The sequence below is a fragment of the Chamaea fasciata genome, unplaced genomic scaffold (genome assembly GCF_029207755.1).
Source record: "Chamaea fasciata isolate MVZ Bird 193981 ecotype frontalis unplaced genomic scaffold, bChaFas1.0.hap1 SCAF_1, whole genome shotgun sequence".
In the NCBI taxonomy this organism is placed as follows: Eukaryota; Metazoa; Chordata; class Aves; order Passeriformes; family Sylviidae; genus Chamaea; species Chamaea fasciata.
In genome coordinates this window covers 41,985,350-41,998,374 of record NW_027094086.1, presented here as the reverse complement: position 1 = coordinate 41,998,374, position 13,025 = coordinate 41,985,350, and the positions used below count along the sequence as shown (strand labels likewise).

Genomic DNA, 13,025 nt, shown 5'->3' with positions numbered 1-13,025 from the left:
GGCAAGAGGGTCTGGTGAACTAGTGTTTTACTAGTAAATGAGATGTTTGGATTAAAAATAGGTGGATTGGCAGCAGTACTGCATTATGAGGCTGGTCCCTGTCTCTGAGCCGTGCCCACCAGAGCAGTCAGACATTTGCCATAGAGGGTCCAGAGGTCATCATGGTCCTGAGACCATTCCCAGTAGGCCAGCTGGGCACAGCCCCCCTCTTCTAGTGGGATGGGGGTGCTTTTCCTTGCCAGTTGGCCTCAGAGCCAGAGGCCAGTCCCAGGCACACTTAATTACCACTATGAGTAGCTGGACTTTGCACCCCTGCAAGAAACCTTGGGTTTCCTCTGGGCTGTGGGGTATCTCCGTGACCCCAAGTCATAATTACCATGTCAGTCCTGATTATTCAATTTGAAGTATTGGAAATAGCTGAGGGCTATGTTGCAAGGAGTGTTTTTATAGTACAGATTGAATATGTGTGCTGCATACATAGAGGTGTGCCAGGAGGACATGGGAGGTGCTTTGAAGAACAGTGTCTTCTGGGGTAGCAGAAGATGGAGGGAGACCAATGTGATACCATGGCACCCACAATGCCCTTAGGAAGTGGTCCCTGGGGGGAACTAACCCATTACTTTCTTCAGCACATTCACCACCATGTGCTAATGCCTTTGCTGCACCAGCCTGCTGCTCCCATTGCTTTTTCTGATGTTGCTTCTGGCACCCCAGCCCTGCCTCTGCTACCGCCTTCAGTGAACCAGACAGCAGCAGACACACAGACACACTCCAGACACACAGGGCTCCCCTCAGCCTTCTGCTGTGTGAGCCCTGGCCATGGGCTTGCTGGGCAATACAAACTTGACATCAGGGTTATGTTGCTGGCACTCTGAGTAACAGCTGGGTTTGTTTCCAGCCCTAAGCTCTTTGCAGTTGTGGGTGAATTGTTTGATAGAATAAAGCTGGATAATTTAGCACTGATTTTTGAGTCTATGCTATGTTTTTGTCATGGCAGTCTAAACAGACATGAGAAACATTCAGCAAGCTTGCTTGGGCGTTTCTTCTGCCTCTTGAAAGAGCAGCCTAGAAAGAGCTCAGACCACTGGGACTGTTTATCTAGATTTGGGGTTTGGATACTGTAGGTCACTCATGTTAATACTGTTATTTATACCCTCCAAACACCAAAAATACTCAGTAATATTGAATAGATTTTGGCCTGGTAGATCCCTTGTATATCCAAAAATAGAGAAGCTGGGTGAAATAATTTCTGTGCCTGTCCTGGGTTTGTAACAAAAAGTTTTGACTTCGGGCCTTGGATTCTCTCTAGTATTTTGAAATAGGTATCTCCTTTTATTAACTTGAATGTTCTGAAGCTTACCTAATTACCTATGACATAAGAATATTGTCACTTGGCCAGTTTTCCTCTAAGAGATAATATTTTATGAAGTTCTACATATACATTGCTGAATTGCTTCTTGTTTTGAACTGCTCTTGGAAATAAGCATTTTATCAAACTCATCACAGAATTAAACTTGCAGATTCCCAGGAACAGACCTCATTCAGCAAGCTCGTATCCAGCTCACATTCTTTTAACACTGAACATGTCTGTGGTGGTACTCTGGTGTCAGTGACAAAATCCCATTGATTTAAAGGAAAGTAGGATGGAGCACAAAATGCTAATTCTGTTGACTTTCTTGTTGGACTTAAGTTTAATCCTACAGCACTGAAGACTGTTTCATTTCCTATGGCTCAACTTTATCTGTTCATCTCAGTACCCCAAGTTTACATGACTCCCTTTTTCATCCCATCAACAAAGAATTATGCTGAATTACGGCTTTGTTACTAAATGGGAATTGTGTGTTTGAGGTATATTTTTCAAGAGGCATTTTGGCCAAGTGGATGAGGTATTAATATGAGAAACTATAAACAAATCTTGGCTTTCTAAACTGCGGATAGAGTGATTGGCCTAATTTGTTTCTATACACTGCCATCTTGAAAACTAAACTGAAGCATCCAAATTAAACAGGAGATGTAAATATTAGCCAGATGTTCCCTGGTGTCAGAACTCTTTTTTGTTTCTTCTTTTTTTTTTTTTTTTTCCTCTTTTTTTTTTTTTTTTTTTTTTTTGTTAAATGGGTATGCTTTTTTACATCTAACATAATGACCTATGTTTTAGATTTTGGTCCTGGCCTAATGGCTTTTTATCATATGATTATGATATCATCTAATCATGTAAGCGTCATGAGATGCTGTTCAGCTTTGCTGAAGCACATGAGTGTCAAACTGCTTAGTTTAGGCTGAACCATTTGCCTGACTGTCTTAATGTGGGGAGTGAATGTGCTGTTAATTTAGGAAATGCCAGCTGAGGCTGAGGGTTTAGCGAGCCAAGCAAAACAGAGCAGTGACCACAGATTGAAACATTACAGAGTTCCTTAATGGTTCTGTCAAAAAGAAATATAACCTTTTTTTTTTTTCCCCTACAGAAGTTGCAATATTCTTCTGGTGCAAGTAGCAACCAGTAGGGTTTTAGCATTGATAAACACGGATGGAAAAGACAGGCCCTTGACTTAGCTTTTGGTTAATGCTTTTTCCTGAAGACATTTGTTTGAATTTGATGATAGTGAAGCTTTTGGTTCCATTCCTCATTTTTAATATTACAAGGAGAATGACTGCAGCTACAAGTAAATCAGGATTTAGCAGATACAAATGGAAGATTTTCAATATAATTAAAATTGTAACACTGACTTTATAAATTTAATGCAAGTGAGGAAAGCAAAATGACAACTCCTTATTGTTTTCCTTTTCCTTGATAGCCTTGCTCAGAAATATGATCTTTTTAAGTTTCTCTTAGTGCTGGTCTAGATTTGTGAGATACTGAGGAGCCTCAAGAGCATTGAATCTTCTGCTAAGCACTGACAAACCTCCATGAATTTGGCCACAGAGCTTGAACAGTTCGGGGCTCTGCTGAGAGGGTTTTCTGCAACAATGCTTACTATAGGAGCCCTTTATTCCTGAGTGGCATGTCTGAAAGAGCTCTTTTGCTTTAGTGTTGTTTTTTGTTTACTGATCTCTTCAAAATTTTGCTGAGCTTGGGTGGGACAAGAAATAGGTCTGAGGTGTCTGCTTAGCACCCCAAGGACTTTGCTGGGTGAGAGAGAAAGTTTAATAAATAGAACTACTATTATTATTCTTTATCTATCCAAAGCTTTGTTAGAGAAAAGAGGCTTGCCTGTGAACTCTCCTCTGCAGAAATTCTCATCACTTAGGCCATTTAAAAATAGACTGGACTAAGCACTAGGGAGCACACTGCAGAGGGCAAGCCTGCACTGTCAGCGAGAGGGAGTAGATGACTTTCCCATATCTGTGCTATTTTATTGTCGTGAGGTAATATGTTACCACTGTGTCCTCTAAGGCAACAAAAAGGAATAAATTAATCTCAAATGCACATCTGCCCTGAGATTTCCACCACAGTCAAGCATCTGGAAATGGCCAAATAAGAATATTGCTATTAGTAAATTGCAAGATATCCTTCACAGTAAGGAACATCAGTGCTTGAAAGCGAGGCTTTGAAGGTCCTTCCAGCTTATGGGAAAGCATTTTCCAAATCATCCTTGTGAAAATTATGTAAATGGTCTCCCTTGGCCTTCTCTGACAAAAGGTGTGAATTGCCTCCAGTGACACTGCCTCCATCCATCTTGCAGATATATGAAGTACACAGCTGTGTGAAACAAAGGAGGTGGATGCCCCATCCACTCCCGGAAGGTTCTCATTGCATTGAAGTATCAGGCTTTATTTTAAGGTTTATTCCTTTATTGCCTGGAGTACGTGAAAGAAATTAGGCTGTATTTCTTGTAAAGCATGTATCTGTGGAAACAAGTGCACCAGAAGGAATGGATCAAAATCTAAAGAAACCTTTAATTTAAGTTACTAAAGACACTTTATATTCTGTAAAGCATGTTTTACAACACTTAAAATAAGCAGAGAGAGCCTTTAAAATCGTTGTGTTTGTTTGGCCTCATACATTAGGCAAAAGGTCATCACTGGGTTTGAATTTTGAGAGGGCCCCTGTACAGCTGACTAAAAAGATGGGATTTCATAGTGGTAAATTAACCATTCTGAACAATCCCAAACATGCAAACCACCACAGATGAATTAACAAGATGTGCAGGTGCCACAGATGAGTAACTTGTTATACTTCTCACCACCTCCCTCTCTCCTTTCTCAGAATCTCTTTGTTTCATGTATAAAATAATGTTTTAAAAATTCCAGTAACTGGGCCCATCTCTTTATATGCCCAGCAAGATTTGTACTCCAATTTTGGGGGTTATTAATTTGAAACTCTTGGTTCCTCAGTAGTCTTAAGGAAAAGCATCACCACTCACTAGCAGATCAGGAATGTGTTCAATTCATATTTAATCTTCATTTATGTTGCCTACCTAATGTTTTCTGAGATTATGTGTTGTAAGTTCTAGACCTGGAGTCCCCAGAAACCCAAAAGAGAGCCTCCCTCTTCTTGCCCTGGTCTTGTTAAAAAATTACACTGTGAAGAATGTACTTAATTTCTTCACCCTGCATATAGAGACAGAATGTTCATTTTCTATTTATTATTTTGCAAAGTCTACGCAATATAATTATTTTCATGAGATACTTTGATTTTTTAGTAATTTGAACTGTAGTAACAGGACAAAGAGTAATGGGTTCAAAGTGAAAGAGGGGAAATTTTGATTAGGTACACAGAAGAATTTCTTTATTGTGAGGGTGAGTGAGGCACTGGGATGGGTTGTCCAGAGAAGATGTGGACACCCCATTTCTGGCAGTGTTCAAGGACAAGTTGGATGGAGCTTGGAGCAACCTGGTAGAGTGGGAGATGTCCGTGCCAGTGACAGGTAGGTTCTAAATATATGATCTTTAAGACCCCTTCCAACACAAAACATTCTGTGATTATATGATTCTATAATTCTATAAAAATATTTCAAGAATCTCTTTATGATTAAAGTGTGATGAAACTGTCCCTTTAACTGCCTCTCAATTCTACCATTATTTCTGCAATATTAATTTTTAAAATGATAGCACTTCTATTATCCCAGGTTTGCTATCACAGCAGCCGTATTATCAATGTTTTACTTAAATGTTATTAGTCACAAAATGCTGATATGACCAAAGTCCTGTGATAAATGAAACTCTCTTACAGTATCACTAGTTTTACATTGAAGCATTTACAAGTGAAAGATAAAATACTGGGTAAAAAAAGAAAAACCCAAAAGAATAAACCAACCAAACTGCCCTGCCTCCCCTCCCCCCCCCAGTACAAAGATCTACCCCAAAGAGCCACACAAACACCCTAATACATGGGGAATGAAGATCCTGCAAGAAAAATTGCATAGCTGCAAGATGGAACTAAGGCTGACCTTCATCACAATGACATAACACTTGTGCCTATCACCTTGTGTGACTTCACAACTGCCCAGAGTGGAAGATGTAAAACAGTCTCCCCTACATATCTCCCCAGAGTGCACTGCAGCTGAACTGAGTAATGTCTCGACTATTTTCTGAACTTATGGAAGATAGGAGTTGAAATCCATCCAGGTCCAAAAGGCTGTAAGCACTTCACTCAAAGTTTTTGTGTTCCCCTGGCAACACCTTTCCCATGGACTCAGAGCAGTTCTGGAGATGAATGCTGCAGAGGAGACAAAGGCCATAGGAAGAACTGTAGATTCTTAACTTACCTACATCTTCTATTTATAGCATGCTGGACAAACAATGTGAATTATCTACTGGCTTTATTCTAGCTGTAAATCTGCATTGATGCCCAACGCTGCAGCCAGGGCTTGGGGACTCAGAGGTTTCTAAGTATTTTAGGTGTGATATCTTGGAAAGACCTTTTAAACAGGTAGTGAACAGAAAAGACTACAATGTTGCTAAGAGTTTTTTGTGTTCGGAGAAATGACAATTCAGGATTTAAAAGTACAAGTTTGAAAGTGGGTGATCTACTGGTATTCCCAAGGGGGTGTGTGATTTCTGTTTGTTGTATGATTGTTTTTTACCAGATTTACCCTGGCCGGGGAGGAATTCCCATTTCCGTTTCTCCCTTGATGTATATCTTGGCCGCTACATTGTTTATTTATTTTCATTCCTTTGAAGCATTTAGTCACTGGCCACGGCTATAGAGACAGGTGAATGAATGCACTAACAGCACATTCCAGGTGCTTGCATGGCTTGTGGTCCTCACACAACTTCAAACCCACATGCCATTTTGGCATCAAAATCCATTGCCCTCTTTCCCGAGGTTGTACTTGCAGAGAATTTTCAACGTTTATGTCTTGTTTTCCTCTGCAGTGGATTTCACCCCACAAATCACCTGTTGTGACAAAGACTATGGATGATGGCAATGCCTTTAGTTGACCTCTTAATTTTCTTGTCACATTAATCATCAGGACTCTTGGCCTTTTTCTGTTTGCCCTAAGTTTGCTGCAGTGTTATAAGGACTATTCAGAGTGGATCAAAACACAAAAATGCCTTTTGTTTACCTGCAGTTTCTGAAACCAGACCATATTTTAAGACCACAACATATGTACAAGAAATTCCTATAATTACGCAACATCACTCCTAGAATCTGATTCCTGGTATCCTCATAGAAAATATGAACCTGTTCTATTTTTAATAAAGGTGACTTAACTGTGCCTGAAAAACAAAAAAAAAGTCTGAGTATCTGGACTAGTCAAATAAGGCAGAATTAATGTATTTGTTATTACTACTGCTTTGGCTGCCTTACAAAAATATAACAAACACCACTGACCTTAACAGAGACAACAGGAGTTCAGTATGAGATACAGAAAATGATGAAAAACAGAAAATATTTTGTCACTTTTTCAAGGCAAAATGTCAGTAGAATCTTGTCCCTGTTGTACAGTATTAATTATGGACTCCTAATATGCTCTACCTGGAGCTGCAATAAGCTCTGCTCATTTTTGTGACAGGAGGCTGCATATTCCTCCTTAGAAACTGGGCAGAGTATATGTAATTGTCTCACAGAGGGGGCTACATAGGCTCAGAAAGTTTACACTTACATTTGCCAAATTCATGGATACTCCTGTAGCAAGGCCACAAAAAAGATCTCAGAGCATCCAGATGCCATTTGACTACCACAGAAAGAAAGTTACACTTCCTATGATTTAAGCCTATAATTACATCAAGGATATGTTAATCAGCAAGAGTTAGTAAAGGTTTTTGTGAGTGTATGTCTCAGTAGGTGCTAACTAACTCTTAGAGAATTACTATGGTAAATTGCCCATTAGGATTTTACTGAAAAATACAACAAAGGCTTTAAGAAGTGTGTACAAATAGGCACAAGTATGCGCACCACAGTAAAAATTTCATGTTACAAGACAGAAGTGAACAGTTTAATTTATGACAACTGAAGGAATCTGAGATTACTACTGACAGGATTTCCTTTTTTCATAAGATCACAGTAGTATAAATAGAGGTGACATATTGCTTCATGGTGAACTAAAAAGTGCAGGTCTGTCTTATGCAGTGGTTTGCAGCAGTTGTTTGCAGATGGAAAAATGTAGGAGTAAGGCGATGAGCTGCAGACAAATCTTAATGTCTGCACAAGGTTCCAGGCCTTAAGGTTTCAGAAGTCTATTTTTAAACTTAGTTTCTTTGAAAAACTGAGACCTGCGACTAATGCTTGTCATTACTGCATAATGATCTATCTTCTTGCCAGACTATTAGGGGATTGCGTTTCACAGAGAAGCAGAGCTATCTGCCAGAGATTGTTCTTCATGTTTGTATCTGTTTTCTCTCTTTCCTAGCAAAGTCTAAAGCCTTTCATAGTTCCTAAGGCATTAAAACCAACTGTGCAAATGTCTTCTCTTCCAGATTTCAACATACCTGTCTCTGCCCGTGCTGACTGTTCCTGGCAGCCTGCTCAGGGATCTTGGTGAGTCAGGAGCCAGCATCCTTCTGCTGCTGGTGTTCAAGTAGCTCCTTGCTGGGCAGCTTGCTTCAGTCTGCCCAAATGGTCTGGGTACCAGCAAAGACCATTGAAAGACTCAGTTAATACAACCAACTTCAAGAGAAAACAATAGGGAAAAAAAAGAAAAATTCCCCTGTTCAAGGATACTTGACTAGATACCATTCCACAAACCATGCCACCACCTCTGAGCAAAGGAAATGAATCTTCATTGCCCTGATTTCATCCTCAGCTTTCAATTTCACCTAGTTCTAGATAGGGATGAGGTGTTAGTGCATTAGTATTCAATATGTTTGTTTATGCAGTCGTATGCTATGCAATCAGAAGGTTTGGCTTCTGAGACATGACAGCCCTCCAAACCCTCTGGAGCAGAGAGCCAAAGAGCTCCGTGCATGACAAAAGACCTCTGTGGGTAGCATATGATCTACGTATTGTGTGTGTGATATGGGAAATGCGTGAGCTGCCTACTGACTATGAAAATACTTGGAAAACTTTTCACATATGAGGGCTTAAGCATATGACTGCTCCATAACATGATAAGTTACATGTGTCTGGGCACTGAACAATTTTGATTGTGATACTCAGGTACATATTACCCCTGAGGTCTCAAATCCTTCCCATGAGGTGATGCATTCCTCCAATCCCAAAGAGCTCTCCACTGTGAATCAAATACCTCACAGTGATGAAGACTGTTTTTCCATGGGTTTATTTATAGAAAGGAATTCTTGTATCACATGTTTTATCTATCTGTTATACAGTCTGACTGAGAATGATGCTTCATGTATAAGACAAGTACATCCACCAGTCAATGCTTGTTATTCCGTTATAGCAGAGATGCAGACAAATGTGCTTCATTACTGTGACTATAAACCACTTGAAAGTAGGATTTGGAGCAGCCAGGAGAAGTAATGTAGCAGAGTATAAATGAGAGAAGCAGATTGGTGAAAAGCACAGCCGATATGTCCTTCCCATCTTGGCAGTTTTAGGGTCCCAAATACAAATTTCTCTGCTTTTATTCTTTTCCTTGCTTGACATAAAAAGGCTCGGAGCAGTAAAAGGGGAACTAAGGAGAAAGAAACTGTATGTAGATAAGAAGACTACTGTATGATAGAAGCATTGCAGACTAGATTTACTCCTTATCTGCTGGGAAATAAAATGAGCAGGAGGATGCATGCTAAATTTGAAACAGGGGTCAGACTCCTTCCAATTTACAAGAACTGTTCCAGATTATATGGTCTGTTCAGACTTGGAGATTACTTTGGATGGAAAGAACTGGATTAGCACTCTAACTATTTTTTAAAATATTGTATTGGTTTCAAAACTCAGAAAGAAAACCAAAACTGTGTGTAAAATACCCCTCAAAATACCCTAACAAGCTAAATGAAGTGGATTTAGAAGTGATATAATGTGATCACAAATTGCAATTAAAAAACAGCAAGGAAAAGACAGCATTAGTTTTTTTTCTTGGTTTTTCAAGACCTTGCTTTAACAATGTGCTTCATAGTCTGCCCACATTTAGGCACACAATTTAAGTAAATTGGGTCTAAATGAAATAGCTGGCAAACAACAGCAAACTGTGTTTTCAGAAATACATAACAGTTTTTTAGGATGGTTATTGTTAGTCACGGCAGGGTAGCTCACTGTACTTCTCAGTCTCCTCAGTTTATTCTGTTTCATGATTTGATTCTGCAAAAGTCATTGGGCTCCTCTACCTGCTTGCCTAAAGAAGCAGTTCACATATATCTTCATCCAAGTTTTGTTCTTGTTCAATGGAAGGCTGAAAACTCAACATAACTGCAATTTCACACAGTGTTAGTACAAAACTTTATGGGACTGGGACTAAATCTGAACTTCTGCCATCAATTGTGGCCACATTAGGGCCATTATCAGCTCAGGCAGTTACTGAAAACACTAAAATAAAGTTTCACACTACTTGTTCTGCTGATGTGTTTACCAGGCCGTATTATCTCCGCATGTATCCAGATATTGAGGATGCTGTTACACGGTCATAAAGAATGAAAACCAAGAGAACAAGAACTATCTCCTTCCCCACTATCCTGCCCTCCCCCTAGCCCTCCCCCTCTGATCTTTAGTGACCTTCTTTTAGATGGGGTGTAAAACCAAATTTAGTTCTCGGTTACACCAGTGCATATCTGATTAAACCCACTGCCATCATGAGAGTAATTCTGGTTTTACACTGTTATAGGAGATAGTAAGTTTTGGCAACAACCTTTATGTAGCACAGTGTAAACAGCTTGCTCTCATGCAAACAAATTACAAAACTGTGTATAAAGTAAGAGAATCCCTGCTTTTAAGCTGTCATTCTCAAGAAGAGGAATTAAGTCATCCAACTTGGATATGTGTAATCCTCTTGAATTCTTCAAATTTACAACTTTCTATGGCTATGTAAACTCGACTTTCCTTGTAGAAATGCTGCTCTCTAATTGCTTGTTGAGGATATAATTTTAAAAGATCATACTGTATCTAGTCATCTTCACCATCTGATGCAATTTAAGGAAAAGAAAAAAAGACTATTAAATATAGTTAACACAGCTTGGCTCTGTCTTCTTGTTACTCCCCTACAGGCAATGGAAAAGGAGCCCAGAAAACAATTTGTTTATTATGAGCAGGTCAGTCCTTGGGGGGATTCATGGAATCACGCAGTGGAAGAGGACAATCATGGCACTGAAATGGTGGGTAATTTTATTTGTTCCACTTGATGGTCACAGTGGCATCATGCTGGCCAATTACTCTTGAGTCAGCAGGTTTCAGAGGTTAAGACCCCCTTGTGGGTTGCAGCACTGCAGGCAAAGTATTCAGGCCAGATTGAAACCGTTTCAACAGCAGAGACGCCAGCCGCCTTCTCCCTTGGAGTTCTCCTTTTTCAACTGTGTACGAGACATACATGTGATAAAATAGGCATGTCTCTAGCATCGAGACAGCTTAATTATTGAGAGTGGAAAAAATGCCAGCTTCAGATAAAGAAAGGAAGAAAACCAGCCAGAGAGACAGGCTATCCTGAGGAGGCACGAAGCGAACAAATATTGCAAACTTCGACACCAGGTTCCAAAGGAAAGATCATGTCTGGGAATAATCCTCATGCCAATAGTCTACTAGTGTTTCAAGGCTGCTGAACCTTTAACAATTTCATCACATTTTTCTCCAGTGGAAATGTTTCAGGCTACTTCTTCAGTGATCTGTAATTCTAAGGGGAAAACCAGCAGCAATTTGCTTTACCAGTAGAACCTGCCACAAGTGATTGGGCAGAGGCGGATATGAAAACCAAGAGAGCAGAAATAATGTGTGTGAGGGAGTTGGGGAGGAGAGTTGTCCAGGACAGGCTGAAATTGTTCCATTAGGCTTATATGAAATTCATTTAGTGACTCACGTTTCATTTGGATTGGGGTATGGGAATCTAGGAAGTGGCATTTTATCCTCTTAATGATAATACTACTGTTATGATCTCAGAAACAGGGGAGGCTTCTCAGGCTTAAACTCTGTTGTGTATGTGACATTTCAGGCTTAAAACATCTCAAGTGTATATTTCCTGTCAGAAATATTATGCTGTGAGAGCTATTCAGTTTCTGAAGGATTCACTGGAGAGTTAAGATCCATGTTTTAATGTTTTTTTGCTAACATCATGCCAGTTTGAAGTTTCTGGAAAACATCTCAAGAATCTCAGAAGCAAGACATAGATGTATTATTGTGATTAATACTGGTGCTAATTTATCCAGAGCCTGCTCTTGACAGACAGAAATTATCAATGGGACTCTGATGTCTTGCTCTGCAGAACTGGATCAATGACATTTTAAGCTTAATATAAATGTCAGGCTATTTGAATTTGCAGAAAACCTTGGTGTGTAGTGAAATGAGACAAAATGTATATAATCAGGGTTTTATTTTTTAATAATTTTATTATTAAGAGTAATTTTTCCTTCTTCACAAATAGAAGGTTGTGAGAAAACTTTGATTATGACAAATCCTGCAACTAACATTTTCAGATCAAAATGAATTTTGATCTGTAAAATGCTGGTGCATTGCTTTTTTTTTGGGAGAGATTTCCCACTGAAAGGAGGAATCCAAAGCAGGAAATTTTTCTAATCCTCCTTATTCCTCTAGCACCACTTCATTAAACCACAAAAACTGGAAAAGTCTCAAAATGGAAAGTCCTCACACTATGACTGTAGAAAGCCATGTGTCTGGGCATCAAAAGGGGAGCAAAGCCCAACCCAAACTCTTGTAAATCAGATACATTTTACACTGCAGGGATTTGAACAGTGGCAGAAAGTTAAACACATACTTGCTTAAGCTGCTTTCTAAGCTCTGGTCACTGTGACTGTTCAGCCATTGTTACAGATGTCTAATGAACAAAGGGCAAGCGAGACTTCAGTTTTAAAAAATAGGAGAATAACTTTAACATCTTAATAACGATCTATTTAACAGCCTGGGAATCTTTTTATTTGAAAGTTCAGAATGTGAAACAGAACCTGGGAGAAAAAATCAGAAAAAGTCTGTTCCAGTTGTGTTTCACTGCTTGAACTACACGTTCACTTCTCCTGCCTACACAGTTGTCAATTAACCCCTGCATGACATACACAGAGGCAATGAGTCTGTACAGGTCAGAGGTAGTCCTACTCTGAGCTGCATCTAAAACACTACTTCTTCTTCCAGATTTTGCTCCTGCCTATTTTGCAGCCTTGGATTCCAAACCAGGGAAGACATTAGACCAAGAACAAATTGGCCTGAAGAAAGAGCTCTGGGAGGAGGGAAACTAGAGGGAATATATAGTTTCTGTTTCCATTGCCATTAATAAAAAACTAAATAGGAATCTATAGTTTTCATTTTTTACCCTAGTGGAACAAGAGATATTGCTAAGAACAGTATAATTTCTTTGGTTTAATTGAATACACTGTTTTTATTAAGTGTGTATGGTTAGAATATCGTGTTTTAGAGATGATTGTCTGTGATGGTATAAAGCTCGTTGTGCTTTGCATGTCCTTGGAAAAATAAGGTGTAACTAATAGTAAATACTCAAGTTCATTTTGATGGCAAATATTTTCCACTTTGG

The 13,025-nt window shown here is 39.4% G+C and overlaps 1 long non-coding RNA gene across 2 annotated transcripts in view; it reads left to right on the top strand.

Annotated features, from left to right (window-relative positions):
- The window catches only part of LOC136302030 (uncharacterized), a 53,430-nt gene that overhangs the window by 34,588 nt on the left and 5,817 nt on the right, over positions 1-13,025 (top strand). The window contains exons 3-5 of one of the 2 annotated variants that reach the window (XR_010723987.1): positions 7,864-7,924; positions 10,543-10,650; positions 12,629-12,652. This is a non-coding gene — a long non-coding RNA (uncharacterized lncRNA). Of the gene's footprint in view, positions 1-7,863; positions 7,925-10,542; positions 10,651-12,628; positions 12,653-13,025 lie in introns of those variants that run through there. The other variant, XR_010723988.1, reaches the window with a different exon arrangement.